This window comes from Choloepus didactylus (genome assembly GCF_015220235.1).
Source record: "Choloepus didactylus isolate mChoDid1 chromosome 23 unlocalized genomic scaffold, mChoDid1.pri SUPER_23_unloc1, whole genome shotgun sequence".
Classification (NCBI taxonomy): Eukaryota; Metazoa; Chordata; class Mammalia; order Pilosa; family Megalonychidae; genus Choloepus; species Choloepus didactylus.
In genome coordinates this window covers 1,339,026-1,361,398 of record NW_023637590.1, presented here as the reverse complement: position 1 = coordinate 1,361,398, position 22,373 = coordinate 1,339,026, and the positions used below count along the sequence as shown (strand labels likewise).

General features: G+C 45.1%; 1 protein-coding gene across 3 annotated transcripts in view; it reads right to left on the bottom strand.

The window, feature by feature from the left end:
* The window catches only part of SPECC1L (sperm antigen with calponin homology and coiled-coil domains 1 like), a 169,806-nt gene extending 149,118 nt beyond the window's left edge, over window positions 1-20,688 (bottom strand). For 2 of the 3 annotated variants that reach the window (XM_037823453.1, XM_037823456.1), the window contains exon 1: window positions 20,557-20,688. The gene's annotated coding sequence lies outside the window, so the exon portion shown is untranslated. Of the gene's footprint in view, window positions 1-20,084; window positions 20,401-20,556 lie in introns of those variants that run through there. The other variant, XM_037823454.1, reaches the window with a different exon arrangement.
* Window positions 20,689-22,373: the final 1,685 nt, after the last annotated feature.

Sequence of the window (22,373 nt, the reverse complement as noted above, 5' to 3'; positions counted from 1 at the left end):
AGAAACTAAGAAAATACCCCCAAAAGCCTAGAGAGAAAACTTCCTGGGAGAAAGCCATTTTGAAACGCAACCTGGGAGCAAAGGAAGCAGACACCAGCCACGTGCCTTCCCAGACAACAGAGATGTTCCAGACGCCATGGGCCATCCTTCAGTGAAGGTATCTATAGTTGATGTCTTTAGCTTGGACACATTTGTGGCCTTAAGACTGTAACTCTGTGACCAAATAAACCCCCTTTATAAAAGCCAATCCATTTCTGGTATTTTGCATAACAGCAGCATTAGAAAACCGGAACATAGACTGTAAACTTCACATCAATGTTAAAATTCTTGAACTTGCAACTGTACTTTACGCAGTTACCTGAGTGTCCCTGTTCTTAGGAAACATGCATGACAGTCTTAAGTGTTCGAGGAGCAAGATGTGTGCAATCTACACTCAAATGTTCAGAAAATGGACTAATTGAGTAATTGACTGATGGAGAACTTATCACTGGCCGCCAAGGATGGGCGAGGGGCACCGTGTGATTATAAAGGGCTAGCACAGGGATGTCTTTTGAGATGACGGAACTCTTCCATGTCCCAATTGTGGTCGAAGATACAAGGATCTAAGTATGTGCTACAGTTCATGAAACAGCACAGATCCTCTGCCCCCACAAAGAAAGCTAGCATTACTGTATGATAATTTTAAAAATTTAAAAAAATGGAAAGCAGTAAGAATGACCATACCAAGTGTTGGCGAAGACAAGGGTGCAACCAATTTGGAAAATGGTCTGGCAATTCTTGGAAAGTTAAACATCCACCTACTGAACGATCCCAGCCCTTTAGCCTCTAGGTACTTAGCCAAGAGAAATAAAAACACCTGTTCATGCAAAAATCTTGTACACAAGTGTTCCGGGCTGCTTTTTGTAATAATCCTGAACAACTCAGACATCTATCTGCAAGTAGATGGATAAACAAATGGGGTCATGGCCATACAGAGGGGTACAACTCAGCTATACAAAGAAATAATGATTGATACAGGCGACAAAATGGAAGAAGCTCAAAATTATTTTGCCAAGTGAAAGAAGCCAGGCAAAAAAAAAAAAAAAAACAAAAAGAGTACACACTGGATCACTCTACTTATAGGAAATGCTAGAAAACGCAAAGTAATGTACAGCAACAGAAAGAATATCAGAGGCTGCCTGGGGTTGGGGTGGGTGGTACAGGGAGGCAGGAGGGGGGATTACAAGGGGAAGGAGGAAAGTACTCTTGGGGGTTATAGCCACGTTCACTATCTTGACTGCAGTGGATGTCACAGGTATAGACAGGTAGCAAAATTTACCAAATTGGCAACTTTAAATGTACGCATTTTACTGGGTGTCAATTATATACCAATAAAGCTGTTAAAAAAGTTTTTGTTTTTTTTTTTAAGTCCTTATCTTTGAGAGATACACAGTGAAGTAATTTTGGATGAAGTATCATGTCTGGGATTTGCTTTAAAATAATCCAAAGACAGAGGTTATGGGTGGGGGGTATGTATGATACAAGACTAGCTTGGAATTGATAAGTATTGAAGCTCGGTGACGACTACAAGGCGTTTTATTATATTATTCTTTCTTCTTTGTATAGGTCAGAAAATTTCCATAGTAAAAGGGATTTTTCTTTGTTTTTCTGTCTGCTTTTCTTTTTTAAAAAAATAAAGATTGAGACACTTTTAGGTAATGCATAACCACAAAATATCCTTCCTTTAAAATTTCATTACACCACAAAAATGCTTTCCTTTTCACACTGCCTTAACTCTAATCCCCTGATGTGTGGTTTCCCATGCCCTCCAGCCAACATCTCTGCTTCCTGTTTCTTTGCGACAGGGGTCAACAAAGTACACACAGCTCAGGGGCCAGATCCAGCCCATCTCTTGCTTCTGTACAGTCTGTGAACTAAGAATATGCTCTGCATTTTTAAATGGCTGAGAAAAATGAAAAGAATATTTTGTGACACAAAAAATTACATGAAATTCAAATTTCAGCACTCACAAATAAACTTTTTTTGGTGCACAGCCCTGTTCAGGCATTTACATGTTGTCTGTGGCTGCTTCTGCATGTTAATGATGGAGTTGATGAGGTGCAGCCGAAACTGAACAGCATGAGCGACGGTGAAGTTCATGTGTCAACTGGCCAGGCGACAGTGTCCAGTGGTCTGGTCAAGCAAGCACTGGCCTGTGAAGAAATGGCCTGTGAGGCTATTTCGTGGACTTAAATCATCAGTAGGTTGATTGCATCTATGGTTGATTGCATCTACAGCTGATTGCATCTACAATCAACTGAAGAGATTGCCTTCAGCAATGAGAGAAGTCTCATCCAACCAGCTGAAGGCCTTAAAAGGAGAAGTGATGATTTCAGCAGTCAGAAGGGAGAATTTCCATCTCTGCTTCAGTCAGCCGGCTTCTCGTGGGGAATTCATCAAAACCTTCGCTGGAGTTCCCAGCTTGTGGCCTGCCTTATGGAATCTGGACTTGCCCATCACCGCCACCATCCCCTACCCCCCAGCAAGTGAGCCAATTTCTATTTTTAAAATCTCTTATTTAAATTACATATATCTCATTGGTTCTTTTTCCCTAGAGAACCCTGACTAACAAGATTTGGTACTGGAAGCGGTGATTCTTGAGAAACATAATCTTACGAATGAGAATTCTAAGTAGGTTCTGGGGTTTCTGAAGTTGGTTCTCCAATGTGATTCGATTCAAAGGCACTAATGACCCTATACCCAACAATCAACATGGCACTGATAGTCATGGTGTGAGCTGGAAATACAGACAAGCAAAATATCACCATTGGACTGGGCTACTCAAATCCTTATAAAAGGCAAGGCTCTGGGTGAGAGTATTTTTGACAGAGTTTCGTGGAGTTAAAAAGTATAATAATGCTGGTTGGCTGCTCCTAAATATGAGGGCTGAAGATGTAAAAGAAAGGGATAAGTTCAAGGCTTCAAATTCCCAATTTAAGCACCACATGAAAGAAAACCGCATTTCATGTGGCTGCAGACTTGAGATTTCTGAAAACTGGACCCAGAGTCTCACTGCATGAGTGGCTGAATTACAACACAGATTGAAATCCCAACCTTGCAGCATGTCTGCTGTTAAAGTGACAGCACTGAGTGGAAAGGAACGGGACCCTGAAAGTTGGAATGCAGACATACATGGGTTGATGATGATGGTGGGGACACCGAAATCCTAGATTCTGCTGAGTCTTTGCCAGATAGTCCTGTCATGGTCTGTCCTCAGCAATCACCATCTCCAATCTGCCCTCAGGAACCAGCCATCCCACCTCCACCCGGGGAGACTAACCTGCTGCACTGACAGACCTGTAAGCACTTCCCCTGAGGAAGAAGCCCTCACACCTCTATCTGAAGAGACTAAACCTGTTCCACCAGATAAAATGGCAGTGGAATGCTCTGAGGTGGCTGGCCTGGAAGACACTTCTAATTCTCCTCATAACCCATCCTCACACCCCCCTTTTTACTTCCAGGCCTGTAACTGAAAGTCCCAACAGCGCTAAAAAGTGAGGTACAAAGTGTGACCCGTGAGGAAGTATGTTATACCCTAAAAGGACTGCATGAGTTCTCTAATTGATATAGACAGAGAGATCAGGGGAGTATGTGTGGGAAGGGATATTAAGGGTGTGGGATAATGGTGGAAGGAATATAAGGTTGGATCAGGCTGAATTTACTGATATGGGCCCACTAAGCAGAGACTCTGCATTCAGTGTTGTAGCTTGAGGGGTTAGAAAGGGTGTTAACAGTTTGTTTGGGTGGTTCCTTGAAACATGGATCAAAAGGTGGCCGGCATTACCGGAGGCTGAAATGCCAGAACTGCCCTGGTACAATGTGGAGGAGGGGATTCAAAGGCTTAGAGAGATTGGAATGTTAGAGTGGATTTATCATGGGAGACCCACTCACACAGCCCTGGAATGTCCAGAGGACACACCTTTTACCAGGACTGTGAGGAATAAATTTGTGAAACTAGCTCCATCATCCCTGAAGAGCTCTGTAGTCGCCCTTCTCTGCAGGTCAGATATTACTGTAGGAACTGCTGTCCCTGAGCTGGAATCCTTAAACACAATGGGGATAATCGGGTCCCGAGTCGGCAGAAGCCAAGTGGCCGCAGTTAATCAGCACAGACTAGGTGGGTGGGGCCACCGTAATGGCAGCAGTCAAAGCAGTGATCAGAATGGTGTGACATGCAGAGTCCTACGGAATTGGCAAGTTGATCATGCGGTACCTAGAAGTCTTCTAAACTCTTACTTGATTTGTATAAGCAGAAAGTTCCAGGTCAAGTGAACAAAAATCTAACTTGAATTACAAAAACAGAGAGTCACGGCCCTTAATCAATCCCAGACTTGAGACAGTTTACAGACCCAGAGCGCCCTGAATGAGGGGAAGGCAGGGTACTTTTGGGGAAGGATCCTGTTACACTGACACAAATTTATACTGTTAATCTTCCTCCTAGCCTCCCCCAAAGGGGCCTACAGCCTTCTACCAGGGTAACTACGTATCGGGGAAAAGGAAATGATCATGTATTTGGGAGATTATTAGCCACTGGCTCAGGCTCTTAGGATTTTGGAGTAAGGCCCTACCATCCTCTGCAGATAACAACTCTCCTTTCGAGAAACAGTTTTTGGCCTGCTATTGGGCCCTAATAGAGAGAGAATGCTTAACCACGGGCCACCAAGTTACCTTGCGACCTGAGTTACCTATCACGAGCTGGGTGTTACCTGACCCACCAAGCCATGAAGTTGGGCGTGCACAGCAGCACTCCATCATAACTGGAAATGGTATATACAAGACAGAGCTCGAGTGGGTCCTGAAGGCACAAGTAAGTTACATGAGGAAGCGGCCCAAATGCCCATGGTCCCCACTCCTGCCACCTTACCTTCTCTTTCCCAGCCCACAGCTATGGCATCTTGGGGAGTTCCTTACAATCAGCTGACTTAGGAAGAGAAAACTTGGGCCTGGTTTACAGATGGTTCTGCATGATATGCCGGCACCACCCAAAAGTGGACAGCTGCAGCACTGCAGCCCCTTTGTGGGATGTCCCTGAAGGACAGTGGCGAGGGGAAATCCTCCCAGTGGGCAGAACTTTGAGCAGTGCACCTGGTTGTTCACCTTGCTTGGAAGGAGAAATGGCTGGAGGTGTATTTGTATACTGATTCAATGGTTTGGCCGGACGGTCGGGGACTTGGAAGGAACATGACTGGAATACTGGTAACAAAGATGTCTGGAGAAGAGGTATGCGACTGGATCTTTCTGAGTGGGGAAAAAAACAGGAAGATATTTGTGTCCCATGGGAATGCTCACCAGATGGTGACTTCAGCAGAGTAAGATTTTAATAACCAAGTGGATAAGATGACCCATTCTGGGGATACCAGTCAGCCTTTTCCCCAGCCAGTCCTGTCATTAACCAATGGGCTCATTTACAAAGTGGTCATGGTGGTAGGGATGAAGGTTATGCATGGGCTCAGCAGCAGGGACTTCCACTCACCAAGGCCAACCTGGCCACAGCCACTGCTGAGTGTCCAATCTGCCAGCAGCAGAGACCCACACTTGGTCCCCAATATGGCACTGTGCCAGTCTGAATGTATTATGTCTCCCAAAACGCCATTATCTTTGATGCAATCTTGTGTGAGCAGATTAGTGTCGATTAGACTGTAATTCTTTGATTGTTTCCATGGAGATGTGACCCACCCAACTGTAGGTGATAGCTCTGATTGGATAATTTCCATGGAGGTGCTGGCCCACCCATTCAGCGTAGGCCTTGATTAGTTTACTGGAGCACTATATAAGCTCAGACAGAAGGAGCGAGCTTGCTACAGCCAAGAGAGACACATTGAAGAACACACAGGAGCTGAGAGAGGAGCTGCGGATGAGAGACAGTTTGAAGACAGCTGTTGATAGCAGACTCTTGCTCCGGGGAAGCTAAGAGAGCACAAATGCCCCAAGAGCAACTGAGAGTGACATTTTGAAGAGGGGCTGTGGCTTAGAGTGGAACGTCGTGGGAGAAAGCCATTTTGAAACCAGAACTTGGAGCAGACACCAGCCACGTGCCTTCCCAGCTAACAGAGGTTTTCCGGACACCACTGGCCATCCTCCAGTGAAGGTGCCCAATTGTTGATGTGTTACCTTGGACACTTTATGGCCTTAAGACTGTAACTGTGTAACCAAATAAACCCCCTTTATAAAAGCCGATCCGTCTCTGGTGTTTTGCATTCTGATGGCATCAGCAAACCGGAACAGGCACCATTCCTCGGGGTGATCAGCCTGCTACCTGGTGGCAGGTTGATTACGCTGGACCACTTCCATCATGGAAAGGGCAACGATTTGTTCTTACTGGAATAGACACATACTCTGGATATGGGTTTGCCTTCCCTGCACGACATGCTTCTGCCAAAACTACGATACGTGGACTTACAGAATGCCTCATCCACCGTCATGGTATTCCACACAGCATTGCTTCGGACCAAGGAACCCACTTCACAGCAAATGAAGTGAGGGAATGGGCACATCCAGAGGCAGCTGGGCTGACAGAACAGTGGAATGACCTTTTGCAGTTTCAATTATGGCACCAACTAGGTGGCAATACCTTGCAGGGCTGGGGCAGTGTTCTCCAGGAGGCTGTGTATGCTCTGAATCAGCGTCCACTCTATGGTGCTGTTTCTCCCACAGCCAGGATCCATGGGTCCAGGAATCAAGGGGTGGAAACAGGAGTAGCACCACTCACTATCACTCCTAGTGATCCACTAGGGAAATGTTTGTTTCCTGTCTCTGCAAGCTTAAGCTCTGCTGGTCTACAAGTCTTAGTTCCAAAAGGAGGAGTGCTTCCACCAGGAAACACAACAATAATTCCCTTGAGCTGGAAGTTAAGACTGCCACCTGGCCACTTTGGTCTCCTCATTCCTCTGAATCAACAGGCAAGGAAGGGGATTACCGTACTGGCTGGGGTGATTGATCCTGACTATCAAGGGGAAATAGCACTGCATCTACACAATGGAGGTAAAGAAGAGTTTTCCTGGAATACAGGAGATCCCCTAGGGCGTCTCTTAGTACGACCATGCCCCGTGATTCAAGTCACTGGAAAACTGCAACCACCCAATCCAGGCAGGACTAGTAATGGCCCAGAAATGTCAGGAATGAAGGTTTGGGTCACCCCACCAGGCAAAGAACCACGGCCAGCTGAAGTGCTTGCTGAGGGTAAAGGGAACATGGAATGGGTAGTGGAAGAAGGTCGTGAGAAATATGAACTACGGCCACGTGACCAGTTACAGAGATGAGGACTATGATGGCATGAATATTTCCTCCTTGTTTTGTTATGAGGATGTTTGTATATGCCCATAAAGCAAACATCTTTGTTTTCTTCTAACTTCATGTTGTAGCATTTAATTTATAGGATATCAAGTTTAAGGGTGAATATTACCCAAGGACTTACACCAGATTCTTAGGAGAGTTAGCGTATTTCAGGTTGTATGCAAGAATGCTGAGTATTGTTATGCAAAAACATGACTGGTAATGTCTTTATTTAGAGATTAAGTATGGTTAAAGAAGATATGCACGGGTGCCAAGTTAGCCAAGTGGTGGACCGTAATGGTTAGACTCATGTTTCACCTTGGCTGGGTGATGGTGTCCAGCTGTTTGGACAAGCAAGCCCTGGCCTGACTGTTACTGTGAGGATATTTCATGCACTTGAATCATCAGTAAGTTGACCACATCTATGGCTGATTACATCTACAATCAACTGAAGAGATTGCCTTCAACAAAAGAAGTCTCATCCAATCAGCTGAAGGCCTTAAAAGAAGTGATGATTTCAGGAGTCAGAAGAGAGAATTTTCATCTCTATTCCCAGCAGCCAGCTTCTCCTGGGGAAGTCATCCAAAATTTCCATCCGGGTTCCCAGACTGGGGCTTACCCTATGGAATTTGGGCTTGCCCATCCCCACAGTCCCATGAACCCATTTCTACTAAAAATCTCATAATATTTACATTATACGTATCTTGTGGGTTCTGTTACCCTAGAGAACTCTGAGTAATACAGCCCGCAAAGCCTAAAATATCCATTATCTGGCCCTTTACAGAAAAAGTTTGCTGATCCCTGCTCTGATCTGCCTTCCCCTCTTTCAACAAATTCCCTCAGCTCCATCTCCTACAAGTCCCAGCTCTTCCTGAAATCCAAATTCCCTTCCTCCTCTTTTCCAAATCCTATCACGGCTTCACACCAGCAGCAGCTTCTGTGGAAGTCAAACATTACTGGTTCCTGTATAGACTGGGGCCTGGAGATGCTCCTCCTGCATATGAGAGGAGGCCAATGACCCCTTAGCAAGTGCTGGTTTTTCAAAACAGATTGTCAGACTAGCAGCTGAGGATGAGAGATGTAGGACCTGAGAAAACTCCTGGAGTCATGCACTGAAGTGTCACCAGTGCAGGTGGAAGGGCGAATGTCTCTCCAGAAATTAGCTCCAGACAGCAGGACTCAGAAAGGAGATTAGGAAGAAAAAGTTGACGAGGGGGCAGATGGGAGAGAGGAGAAGCAAACCTGTTCTCCAATACCTAAGAGCCTCCATTGACGTACGGCTAACAGAAATCTGTGGCTACACTAGCAAGTAAAGGGGCGGTGATGTAGGTGGCAAATCAGCCAAAAACCCAGAGATCAACTACCATCCTCTGCAGGCCATTTGGGAACAAAAAATAAAGTAATAAGAAAGCTGGAACGGCGCTCTGTAACTGAAGTGCCCGAGAGGAAACCTTGAGCTTGTGAGGACACACGATGTTTTCCATCGCCTCAAATTAAAAGTGGCAACTGAGAGAGGAAGCCGACTTCGGAAGGGTGCACTTGCCGTCAGAGATCAGGATTTGATTTTGTCGTCCGAGGGTTCCTAGTAAAAGGTGGAATCTGCCAAAGAAGGGCTCTGGCAGAGCTGGCTATGTGAATTAAACGTGGGCATTTGGGCTGACCGTAAGCTTTATGTGTGCCCCACAGTCTGGCAGGGCTGAAATCTGATCTCCGATGTCTGATGTGAGAGTTACTGCAAGGAGCTCTAGGAATGAGCGAGTAAGGAGAAAAGACTCAGAGAAGGTTCTGGAATCAACGCAAAGAAGGGAGGCTTTCGACTCAGTACGTGAAAACAGCTGTTTTCAAGTTGGACAAGATCCAGAGGGCAGGAGTAGGGCTGGTGAGAGAAAGTTATCAAGAGGCTGATAATCAGAGCTGCCCCCAAAGCCAAGGAGCTGCCCTGAAAGCAGCCCCGTCAGGTGGCTTGTCTCTCTCACCAAAAGCATCCTAGCCGAGGCCAGGTCAACTGGTGCCTCACCGAACGTCTGCGGATATATAAAGTTCTTGCACTAACACGCAGTTAGCTAGAGCAATCAGATACAACCACAGAGATTCCTCCCTAAAGGCTCCAGACAACAGTGGTGTAGCTTCCCTCATTCTAAAAAGCAGCATGTTGTATCCACTTGTACAGCCCTTCGCTCACCCAGCCTCCCCCTCATCTTAAACCTCCCAACCTCACTTCTGGTTCAGTGTGGCCCAGAGACGCGTAATCTAAACTCCAGGCTTCTGGCGTCTGATTAAAAATCAAAAACGAAACAAAACGAAACATCTGCAGATGAAAGGCAAAGAAATTTCTAAGCAGAATCCACTGGCTGTTCGAGAGAGAACAGGTCTTTTCCTCCTGCCCTCACTACTCTCTGAAACCTCACTCTCAACGACAGTGCTCAGTCTTGCTCTCGGCCGACCCCGCGGAACGTGCCCCGCAGACTGCCCTCTCTCTGTTCAGAGCACACTGCTCCTCAGGGCAGGCAGACGCACCATCTGCAAAGCTCTCCCCACAGCACACTTCGCACAGTATGCGGAACTGGGAAATAAACACTCTGAAGGTAAGAAACACTGGCGGAGAAAGCATAAGCTCTGGATGAGACTTCAGCAGAGAATCGCACGGTTATTTAACAAATCCTCTTCTCGGCCCATCATCACAGTGTACACTCCTCAAGTTCTGTTCCTGGCTGCGCCGGTTTGGATGTACTATGCACCCCAAAACACCATGTTCTTTGGTGCAATCTTGTGGGGGTAGATGTATTAGTGTTGATTAGGTTGGAACTGTTTGATTGAGTGTTTCCATGGAGATGTGACCCACCCAACTGCAACGCCTTTGATTAGGGTGTGACCTCTTGATTGAATGTTTCCATGGAAACATGGCCCCGCCCATTCAGCGTGCGTCTTGATGTAATCACTGAAGCCCTATATAAGAACTCACAAACAGAAGAAGCTGAGAGCAGCTGAGGGTGACATTTTGGTGAGCAGCCAAGAAAGACATTTTGGAGATGGCCATTGAAAGTAGACTTTTGCTGGTCCAGAGTTTGCCTGGGAGAAATGAAGAGAACACCCCCAGATACCTAGAGAGGAACGTCCTGGGAGAAAGCCATTTTAAAACCAGAACTCCGGAGCAAATGCCAGCCACATGCCTTCCCAGGTAACAGAGGTTTTCCAGACGCCATCAGCCTTCCTTCAGTGAAGGTACTCTATTGATGCCTTATCTTGGACACTTTATGGCCTTCAGTAAACCCCCTATATAAAAGCCTATCCATTTCTGGTGTTTTGCATTCTGGCGGCATTAACAAACTGGAACACTGGGTAAAATGATTAACTCCAAATTCCTACCTTACTGTCACCTTATTTAAATAACATGGAAGGGATGAGGATTCATTCCAAATGTGAGAAAAATGAACCTATCAATAGAAGTTATCTTTAAACCTTTTGAGAGACCATCCTATCTGGTAAAAAAATGCCTCTGGGTGGCCTGAGGGAATGAAATTGGGCATGAAATTAGAAAAGAGAAGCAAGGCAGCCTGGCGAAAGCTCAAACAAGAAAAAGTGTGGAAGGAGCAAAAAGAAGTGAGCAGACGCTGGGAAAACGGGGCAGACAGCTGGTTCAATCTTCTGCTCCAACACCCCCCAAGCCTTTGTTATTAGGTGGTAAATCGGGAAGAGTGGCCCCTTCATTTCTTGGGCAGCTTTTCATAGACAGAACCAAATGTCAGTAATTACCATGTCCCAGGGAATCTTCCAAAGCAACAGGAAATAAATCCATTCCTCTTTCCATGGGATGGCTCTTCAGATATTTCAATTACCAGGGACACCAGGCCCTACCTAAGTCTTCTATTCCCCAGACTAGCTCTGTATTCCCTCAACCATGTGAGACGTGCATTTTGGTTGGAAAGGCAGCAAATTACAGAGAAAAGAACACAGGACTTTCCATCAGAAACCTGGGCTCACGTCCCAGCTCCGCCACTGGTTAGCTCTGTGTTCTTAACCTCGTTTCCTCATTTATAAAATAAGGAAATAAGAGTTGTGCTAACTACTTCAAGACTCATTGCGAGAGGCCCACATTTAATGAAAGGTACACATGAAACATATGCTTCTGCAATTATGCTACTATAGGTGCTCATTAAATGCCATATGCAATTAACAAACGTCATAAATCTTGGGAATTAAATCAGCTTTACAAATAAAATTTTGGAACCCAAACCTGCCTAGGCGCCTGAGTGGTTGGGGAGGGAGAGTCGGAAGCCAAAGCAAGAGAGGAGGCTACAACGAATTCCAGGACAGCTAAGTTAGACAGTGCCCTGGTGGCATGTATACTCTAGACTAGACCTTCAGAAACACCACTTTAACATAAAATTACAGGGTGATGAGTCATTGTTGGTTCATTGAAAAGGAAAGTTAGTAACCGAAATGCCAAAACCTTATTTGCAAAATAATGTTTTATTCATGACAGTCAAATCCTGACTGGTAGTAAACGATTTGCTTTCCATCCTAATCGAGCTGGGTCCAGCGTGGTCTCGGCTGGAAGATTGGGCTAATTGGGCCTTTGATCTGGGTGGGTAACAGAAGGTTGAGTAAATGTGTACCTAAGATGTGCATTTCTGACTTCATTTCAAAGTCAAACATTAAAAAACCTCAAAATCAGAAAGGAAACTTTTATTCTAACTGAATTACTTCTACAGCCAGCACGTTCAGCACGAGCCCCTCAGGCTGCATATCAATTTTTAAAAGTCAAAAAAAAAAAAAAAAAAATCAAAAGATCAAGAGCAATCTGCCCTTTTAGGGGACTGCTGGGGGGAACATGGTATCGTTTTTCCTCCAGACTTAACCATTTAGTTAAGTTCATTTGATGTTTAATGTTTTGAGGAAGTAACAAATATTTTCCAGAGCTTCATCACCGTTTTACAATCCCACCAGCAGTGTGTGAGGAATCCAAGTTCTGTACATCTTCACCAATGTATGGGCTGTTATTAACATAACAACCATAACAATCTCCATTGTCGGGTACAATCTCCATTTGGGAGCAAAAGGAGTTTGGAAAAGTCACACACTGATGGCTTCAACCTTAAAAAAAAAAAGTAAATACAAACTAACTGACAAACTAGTAATCACAGAGGAGGAGAACTAGATTTCCAGAGTAAGAACAACACAATACAATGTCCAGTTCTCAAGAAAACATGACAAAACACAGAAAGAAACAGGATATATGACCCATTCATGGGGAAAAAGGAATTTGTCAGGGACTGTCCCCGAGGAAGTGCATAAACTGGAATTATTAGTTGAAGACATTAAATCAAACATCTTAAATATGTTCAATGAGCTAAAAGAATCATATACAAAGAACTAAAGGAAATCAGGAAATGTTATCTGAACAAAATAAAGAGATAGAAATTTAAAAAAGAACCAAACAGAAGTTTTGGAGCTGCAAAATACAGTAACAGAAATGAAAAACTCATTAGATGAATTCAACACAGATTCGAACAGGGAGAAGAAAGGATGACCGAACCCAAAGATAAGACAATAGAAATTATCCAGCATGAGAAGCAGAGAGAAAAAACAATGGACAAAAGTGAATGGCGCCTGAGGGACCTGTGGGGCATCATCAAATTACCCACATACGCATCATTGGAGTCCCAGAAGTACAAGGGCGGGGGGGAGGAGCAGAAAAAGTAAATCAAGAAATAATGGCTCCAAACTTCCCAAGTCTGACGAAAGACATGAATGAAGACATCCAGGAGGCTCAATGAATTCCAAGCAGGACAGAAGCTAAGAGATCTACACCAGCATATATTACAGTGAAACTGTCGAAATCCAAAGACAAACAGAGACTTCTGAAAGCAGAGCGAGAGAAGTGACTAGTCACACATATGGGATCCCCAAAAAGATTAACGGGGGATTTCTCATCAGAAACGATGAAGGCTAGAAGACAGAGGGATGGACAAGTTTAAATCTGTAAAGAAAAAGCTGTCAATCAAGAATTCTACATCCAGCAAAATTGTCTTTCAAAAATGAAAGAGAAATTAAGAAATTTACTGACAGACAAAGGCTGCAAGAGTTCATTACCAGAAGGCCTGCCTTACAAACAATGTTAAAGGGGGTCCTTCGGGCTGAAATAAAAGGGCCCTCGACAGTAAACTGAAGCCACGAGAAGAAATAAAGCACAGTGGTAAAGGCCACCACATAGGCAAACACTAAATCCTGTACTGTACTGTGGTAACTGCCCCCACACACGACTAAGCAAACGTGTAAAATAACATTTTAAATCTATGTTAATGGGCATACAATATATAAAGATATAATCTGAGACAATGACAATATAAAGGGGGTGAGACTGAGATATATAGAAGTAGAGAGTTTGTCTACTACTAAAACTAAGTAGATAGAGTCAAACTGGGTCGTTACTAGTTTAAGATGTTAGGTAAAATTACGGAGGTAACCTCTAAAAATATAACTTAAAAATATACAAAAAAGGAAAAGAAGGGAATCAAAATAGTACACTACAAAAAAGTCAACAAAGCAACTAAATACAAAAAAGAGCAGTAGTGGAGAAATTTTCCATGTATAATGGTATACCATTGTATAATGGTGCAAACCTCAGTTTGGTGGTGCCTTAGAAAATTAAATACATAATTACCATAGGACCTGGGACTTCCTCTCCTAGGTGTGTGCCCAAAAGAACGGAAAGCAGGGACTCGGACAGATATTTGCACACCACTGTTCATCACAGCATTATTCGTAATAACCAAAGGGCAGAAGCAACCCAAGTGCCCATCAATCGATGAATGGGTAAACAAAATGTGGTCTATCCCTACAATGGAATATTATTCAGCCGTAAAGAGAAGTGAAGTGCTGGTACAACATGGATGAGCCTTGAAGACATCATGCTGGGCAACAGGAGCCAGACACAAATGGACAAATACTGTATGATTTCTTTTCTGTGAAATACTTAGAATAAGCAAATTTATGGAAACAAAACAGAACAGTGGTTACCGTGGATGGGGAAATGAGAAGTTACTGTTAAATAAGCATGCATTTTTGTTCGGGATGATGAAAATCATCTGGAAATAGTGATAAAAGTTACACACTACTGTCAATGTACTTAATGTCAAAGAATTGCCTGCTTAAAATGGTTAAAAAAATTTTGTTATGTATATTTTACCACAAGTAAAGGTAAACTATTTAAAATAATATAACAACAACCCATACTTTGGGGAGGATGTACAGAACTTGGATTCCTCACACACTGCTGGTGGGAATGTAAAACGGTGATGAAGTGTGGAAAATATCTAGCACTTCGTCAAAACATTCAGCATAGAGTTCCCATATGAGGCAGCCATTCCATTCCTAGATATACAACCAAGAGAACCGGAAACAGATGCCCACCCAAACACTTGCCCACGAATTTCAAGGCAGTAACAGTCATAAAAGCCAAAAAGTGAAAATAATCCAAATGTCCATCAACTGATGAACAGATCAAAGTGTGGGCTATCACTCAGCCATAAATGGAATGACATTCTGACACATTCCACAGCACGGATGCACCCTGAAGACATCATGCTTATTGAGAGATGCCAAACTCCAAAGGCCACTTATTGTTGGATTCCATTTATATGAAATGTCCAGGAGAGGCAGAAAGGAGACTTAGTGGTTGCCAGGAGGAGAGGGAAAGGGGCAATGGGAGTGACGGCTAATGGGCACAGGGCTTCCTTGGAAGTGATGAAAGTGTTCTGGAATTGGACAGCGATGAATTGAACACTTTAAAAGGGCAAACTTTACGGTGTGCAAATTATATCTTGATAAACTGTTTAAAAAACCATACATATTCGCCAAGTAATACACAGAGCATGGAGAACGGTATGAAAGGTTAACTTTGGTTGCCAACCTTGGTGATCAGGAGGAGGGGACAAGAGTGAGGGGGGAAGGAGGAGATAAGCAGAGGAGCAGGAAACAAGGACTAAAAATATATCCAAGCCAAGAGGCCTTGAGTGAGGGGGCCGGGCAACGCTGAATGAATGTGTGATGAAGTGAGCACGAAGACTAAAAATGAGGGAGCTCGGGTACAAAATCCAGCTGGTAATCTGCAATGGCAGAGAGGAAGCGAATCTGAATAACTGTGATGATTGCATGGAGTTTGCAGAAAATGCATCCTGCCAGGAAAGGAAAAGACGACCAAGAAAATGGGGCAACGATTTTAAGATAGGCCCTAATCCAAAGAAGTTTTTTTAAAAAAAGAAGAAAATTCACATCTTATGCTCAAGAATTTTCAGTTCTATGTTGAAGGGGTGTATACGGGAACTTTGTGCTTTCTGCATGATTTTTCTGAAAACCTACAACTGGATGGATGGATGGATGGATGGATGGATGGGTGGGTGGGTGGGTGGGTGGGCGGGTGGATGGACGGGTGGGTGGGTGGATGGATGGATGGATGGATGGGTGGGTAGGTGGGTGGATGGATGGGTGGATGGATGGATGGGTGGGTGAGTGGGTATGCGGGTGGATGGGTGGATGAGTGGATGGACGGGTGGATGGATGGACGGGTGGATGGATGGATGGATGGACAGGTGGGTGAGTGGGTGGATGGGTGAGTGGGTGGGTGGATGGATGGGATGGATGGATGGATGGATGGATGGACAGATGGGTGGATGGATGGGTGGGTGGACAGATGGAAGGAAGGAAGGAAGGAAGCAAGCAAGCATTGGTTCTTGGTCTTGATGGGGTAGAACCAAACCAAGGAGCTACCACAAGGGAAGTGGGGCCCAGGACAACAGCCTCTCCTAAGTGGGAGAGTATCTTAAGGAGAGAAAAGGGACATCTCTTGGAAGGAAGTGTACTACTGTTGGTATCCTGGAGAAATGCAGCCCCAGCAGACCACCGGGAATTTATGGGGAAGATGCACCACTGGAATACAGCTTCGTTGGGATTTTTCCCAAGAACATGAGAAGGGAGAGAGGAAGAAAGGGAGTTTACTGCCGAAGTTTTTTCTTTCCTTACTTTCTGAATTTTATGTTGTTGCTGCTGTTGTTGTATTTCACGACTTTAATTTTTAATGGGCATTTCCTGACCAATCTTAACTCCGCTGTCAGTTTCTTTGCATGCCTCTTACCTACAGTTTGACCAGGGCCATGTGTGTATGTGTGTGTGTGTGACTGTGTGTGTGTGTGTCTGCGTGTGTAGGCTCAGCTCTTTAGCAAATAAAGCCAATTATAGGGCTTTTTTAAAGAGACAAAATATTTTTCCCCTTTAACTTTCTGTTTTCCCTAGGCTATATGCACAGTAGGCAAGTTTGAAATTTAATCTTAATCTCTTAAACCCTTAATGTCCACTTAAACACATCTAATAAAAAAAATGAAAATAAATAAATAAATAAATAAAAACCAAGGAGGAAAGTGTACAAGGGGAAAAGGGAAGCAATATATATAAAACATACATTCCTTCCAAAGTTGGAGATGCCCACTTGTTTTCTGGAAGATAAGAGACTTTAGAGACAGTTCCCTCCTTCAGGAAATAAGACTCGGTACAACGCTAGGACACAATTAAATGGACTTTGAAAGTTGGTGTGGGTCAAGCACAACTGGAGTTAAAAACTTGTTTAAGAGCAGGGCAGGGACGAAGCAGTCAGGCTCTCTACATCGCGGGGGGGTGGCCTCACCGTCTCCTGGCACCCACTTTCCAGCAGGACACTCACCCTGCTCTGCCCTACGGGGTGCAGGAAACCTGTACCCAGCCCCAAGATGTCACTGTCTAGAAGAGGGACAAAACCAAGGGTGCTAAGTCCTTGATGACAAGGGTACAGGGTAAGTCTGCGGAGGCTGGGGGACCAGGGTTGTCTCCCGGGCATGCTGCCAGCTGGGCTGAGCTCGGAAGCATAATCGGATGAAGCACGACAACATCCCAGGCAGGAGGTGGCAGGGAGACTGGAGAGACTTCAAGGGACCCAAGCTGTTCAGTGCAGCTCAATGAAGCCCCAAAAAAGAGTTGGGGGGATGAGGACCGCGGCCAGAGGCCAGTGTTGGGGTGTCCTGGCCATCAAGCTCAGGAGCCTGGATTTTATGATGGAGGATTCTAAGTGGGGACCTGGCTGGTGAACAGAGGAACATTTCAGAAAGACGGATTTAGTAAAAAAAAAATAAAGAACTACAATGAAGATATTAGAACAAATTGAGAAAAAACACTGTTAATGGCCAACAGATCATCAATCTGTTCTCTCACGGATGCCATCTCCCTTATTAGGGTTCCCAAATTACCCTTTGAAAAGTCAGAACTCAAAGGTGGCTGAGAGGAGTCAGTCCTCAGAGTATTATGAAGAATTAGAGGTACCCTGTTCATTTTCTTTCAAGAGATTTTAAAAATATGCCTTTCGATGCCTACATTATAGTGTTTTGGTTTGGTTGCTCTTTTTTTTTTTTTTTTTTTTTTTTTGAGAGTATGTTACAATAACTCCAAATCTTCCTTGGGAGTACATTCCTTTCAAAGCCGGAGCTACACCATGAATTTTAAAGACTTCAAAGACACATGAGCATCTGGGGTCACCTGTTCACTCCCCTGGGAGAAGACCGCAGCCACCCACCACCCCCCCAGCACTCCAGCAGTACATTTTTTTAAAAATCTTGACTTTTCCTAGCAAAAGGCTGAGGCCACAACATTCAAAGGCTTCTGAGCCGGTAAGAGAGCCCAGTGGGAGCCCGTATTTACCTCTGCAATTTAGTTTATTTGGCACTAACAATTCCAAACTCCAGGGAATTTCCCTGCCAGGGCTTATTTTGTTGGTGTGCAGCCTCACACACAGCATCTCCTGACATTTTAGAGCCAGTAAGAAAGAAGCACTTAGGGACGGCTGGAATAGGAGCGTCTTTAAAAACCAGGCAAATCAATCACAGCTTTCTCTCAACCTCATGGTTGCCTATGATCAGACACAGATGACCACAAAGTTAACTCATATTTGCCCTTAAGGAATAATCTATATTTGACTCTTCTTAGCAGCAAAAGTCTCAGGAACCTTTTCCTAAACTCCCTGATAACAAGAGCAGAACAACAGACTCTGGGCTCTATTTCTAAGACTCACCAGAAGGAAGCCAACCTGTTAGTTGCCATTTACAATCAGCAGATACCACCATCTACTATCATCAAAAAAAAAAACGAGGACTTGTTTTCTCAAAAGGACGGTCTGTTAACTCGAGCAAATTCAGTTTCATAAAGAACTCCCCCCAATGTCCCTGTTTTTCTAAGTACACTGAGGTCCACTCAACACTCCGTTACAGATGGACATGGGCTGATGGACAGCGGGACCACCAAAGAATCATCCAGAATCCTCCTCACCAGCTGTACGACCCCTCTGTCTTTGAGGCGCAACCACAGACAAGCTCCCAGAGCTGCAGAGAAGACCCATTTTTCTAGCCCTGGCTGAAGAGGACTCTGTAAGTAAAGGCCCATTAAATGCCAACAGGGGCACCACAAGCTCCTTTCCAATCCACTCCCTCCAGAATTTAGAGATGGCGAATCGCAGGTTCAGAAAAGAAAAGCCACTTGCCCAAAGCCATAAATCCAAGAAGGGCACTTCTCCAGCATTGGACACCATCACTGCTCCTCCACCGAGCTGGGCAGTTTGCAAAATACATGCAAGTTAGCCATGTGCTTTAAGTATGTATAAGATCACAAGGCCAGTCTTATGAATTACAAAAACCCAACTCTAATAGTAATTTTGAACCTACGTGATAGTATCACATGACCCATCTGAAAAAATCAGTCCTACTGTGCCAAGTCAGTTATAGAGAGAACTCTGCTTCCAAGAAATCCTTTTTCAAGAAGACACATGGTAGATACAAAAGTTCAAGTTTAAATCAGAAGTTTTGACACACATTTCACCTTAACTAAGAAACTACTCCCCACACCCCACGCCCTATGATACTGTATTTGATACTCAGATACTTGAACTGCTACTAAGATACACAATGATAAAGCTTTTCTCAGCACAATATTCCCTTTCTTACCGAAAACGAATGTCAAGAAAATCCCTACATACCTGGAGTCTCTACACAGGCAATTAAGAAACACTGTCCAGGTTACCTAAAGTTGCTGAGTCTTTAAAGACACTGATTTCAAGGAGGAAAGGGAACATTTGTCTGGAAACTAAAACCACTGGATCAGCTGATTCTTTATAGAAAAAAATTTTTACCCAAATCCATATTCTACTTTTCCTTTCAGCCATATGCCCTTCTGTACAGGTTTGAATATTTTCTAATGCATACGCATGATGTTTATACCTTGTTAGTTAAGAAAGACCTACTATAGACCCTTTGTTATCATCTACACTGGCAAAAAACACAGTTCCCCCCAAGCCACCAACAATGACTTCCGATGTCTATACCAAGCCCACAGCTCTGATTTCATCTCAAGATGCATTTCCCTGGGCTTTGCAACACTTATTAGTTTCTTGGATCTGATATAGACTCCGGAAACACTTCCAATGGCTTCAGGAGCTCTTTTTCCAACCAAAATAAACCATTTTTCCCTGGAATCAACAGAAGGCAGAGAATATATGGGAACCATTCCAACTCCTCCTGTACTTGCCCGCGAGTTTTCAAGGACATCAACAAACCCAGCTTCCCTGCACTTGAGGGCTCGGAGGAATTCTTGCTGGGGGTGTCTATAGGCTGCAACTACCTGGAAACTGTCTTTTTCCAGCCATCTCCGGGGCAGCTGCCCGAGAAGAAGCTAGAACGTCTTAAACTTAGCCATGCAATTACCAGATTGCTGCAAATGCACAATTTCCGCGGCCCGACCGGGGATTATCCTCATCCAACTTGGCCTTTCACGATGAAGCAGGTCTCGAGCAAAAGGGCATCTCGCCCGCTGGGGGCTGACCTCCCGGGGCAGCGGGCGAGGCTGGGGGGCGCGGGCGGCCCCGGCTCTCCCGGGAGCGAGGGGTCGGGGCCAGCGGGCGGCTCGGCTCGGCTCGGCTGGGGGGGGGGAACCTAACACCAGCCAGGGCTGGCCTCCGGACCCACGGGGTGTCGGCGGCGCGGTTGCGGGTCGGACCCCGAGCCGGGGCGGACTGCGCAGGCGCACACGCGCGCCGGGAGGCTAGGGAGGTGGGGTGGGGGGGGACCCGGGCAGGGGACGGCGCACGCGCGGGGCCGCCGGGGGGGCCGCCCGGGGCAGGCCGCGCTCTCCGCGCGGTGGAGCGACCCGACGGAGGGGCCCGGCCCTCGCTCTTACCGCGCGGGCGGCGCCGTCTCGCTCGCTCGCTCGCTGGCTCCGGGGACAGGCTCGCCCAGTGGCGCGGCCCGGATCCGTTGAGTCCGGCCTCAGGGCGGTAGCCAACCCCGCGGCGCCGCTCGCCCGGCCCGCCCTGCCTTCCTCGCAGACTCCGCCCCTCGGCCCCGCCCCTCGGCCCCCTCCCCGCACTGGCCGCCGCCGTCCTGCGCAGGCGCCGCGCGGGCCCCGCCCACAGCCCTCCTGCCGCGCAGGCGCCCAACGCCTCGCCCGGCCGTGCCCGAGGGCCGGGCAGCCAGTGCGCACGCGGTCGAAGGCTGGCGCTGGGCTTGGACGTCGGGCTCACCTGGTCACGGTGGTGGGTGCAGCCAGGTAGGTGGCGCCAACCTACCTGAGGCACCTGAGCCTCAGAGGCTCCTCTCAGCCGTAGTCTACCACTCATGCAGCACGTGTTTACGGTGTGCCAAAGACGGGACTAGGCATGAGCGAGACAACGGTGAGAAAATCACCTTTACCTGGGCAGGTGGCGACTGAAAAATGAGGCTAAATATCCTTTATCAAATTAAGAAAGTTCCATCGCGTCGAAAATGGATCTATTGCAATTATCATACGGGTTTTCCCCTTTGATAATGTGAACTACATCAATAGATTTTTCTTTTATTACATCATCCTTGTTACCTGGGGAAAACTCAGTTTGGTCTGGCTATGTTTTTAGTACAGTACTGGTTGTTGGCTGATATTTTACTTAGTATTTTTGCATGGCCGATGATTTTGCTTTCTTGTACTTTGCATGTCTAGTTTGGCATCAAACTTCCCCTTGATTCGCCAGGAGTTGGGGACACTTCCCTGTGCCTCTTTATCTGGAAAATGAAGTATAAGGTCAGGATTTTCTGTTCTTTTGAATGTTTCTGAACTTGCCCCTAAAATCTGCTGGGCCTGGTGCTTTTTCTCAGTTTTTTTTGTGGGATTTTTGAGGGGGAAGGGATGCAGATTTTAAATTAAGCATTCAATTTCTTTAATTGTTTTAGATCTAGGCAGACTGTTTCTTCCTTAGTCATTTTTGCTAAGTTATGTTTTTTCAAAGACAGTGTCTGTTTTGTAGATGCTTTCAGATTTATTGGCATAATGCTGTTCATGTGATTTTTGTTTTAATTTTATTCATTTATTTCCAAATAGGTAATACATTACATATTTCTTCCCCTATTCCTTTAATTCCCCTTCCCAGAAGCAACCAAATGTGTTCGGTTTCTTGATACCCTTCTAGAAATACTTTATGACTACAAATACCTCATTTTATTGTGTTTTGCTTTATTGCGCTTTGTAGATACTGCGGTTTTTTTTTTTACCATCTGAAGGTTTGTGGCAACCCTGCGTCAAGCAAGTGTATTGGCACCGTTTTTCCAATAGCATGTGTTTGTTTTGTGTTTCTGTGTCACATTTTAATTAAGGTATGTGCATTGGTTTTTTTTAAACCAATTACTACTATTGCACACTACACTGCAAACATAGCTTTCATATGCATTGAAAATCCAAAAAATTCATGCGACTTGCTTTATTGCAGTGGTGTGGAATTGAACCCACCGTATCTCTGAAATATGCCTTTATCCAAATAAACAAATATGTTCTTTTACTTCTCTCTCTCTTTTTTTTTAACACGATGACAGCATAGAATACATACTGCTTTATACCTTTCTTCTTAAAACCAGAATACTCATGCTGTTTTCATACCCCTGGAGATCTTCCATCAGTCCACATTAGCATAGATCTTCAAACCAGACAGCCTGGTTTGAGTCTTCACTCTGTCACTCACCTAGCTATGT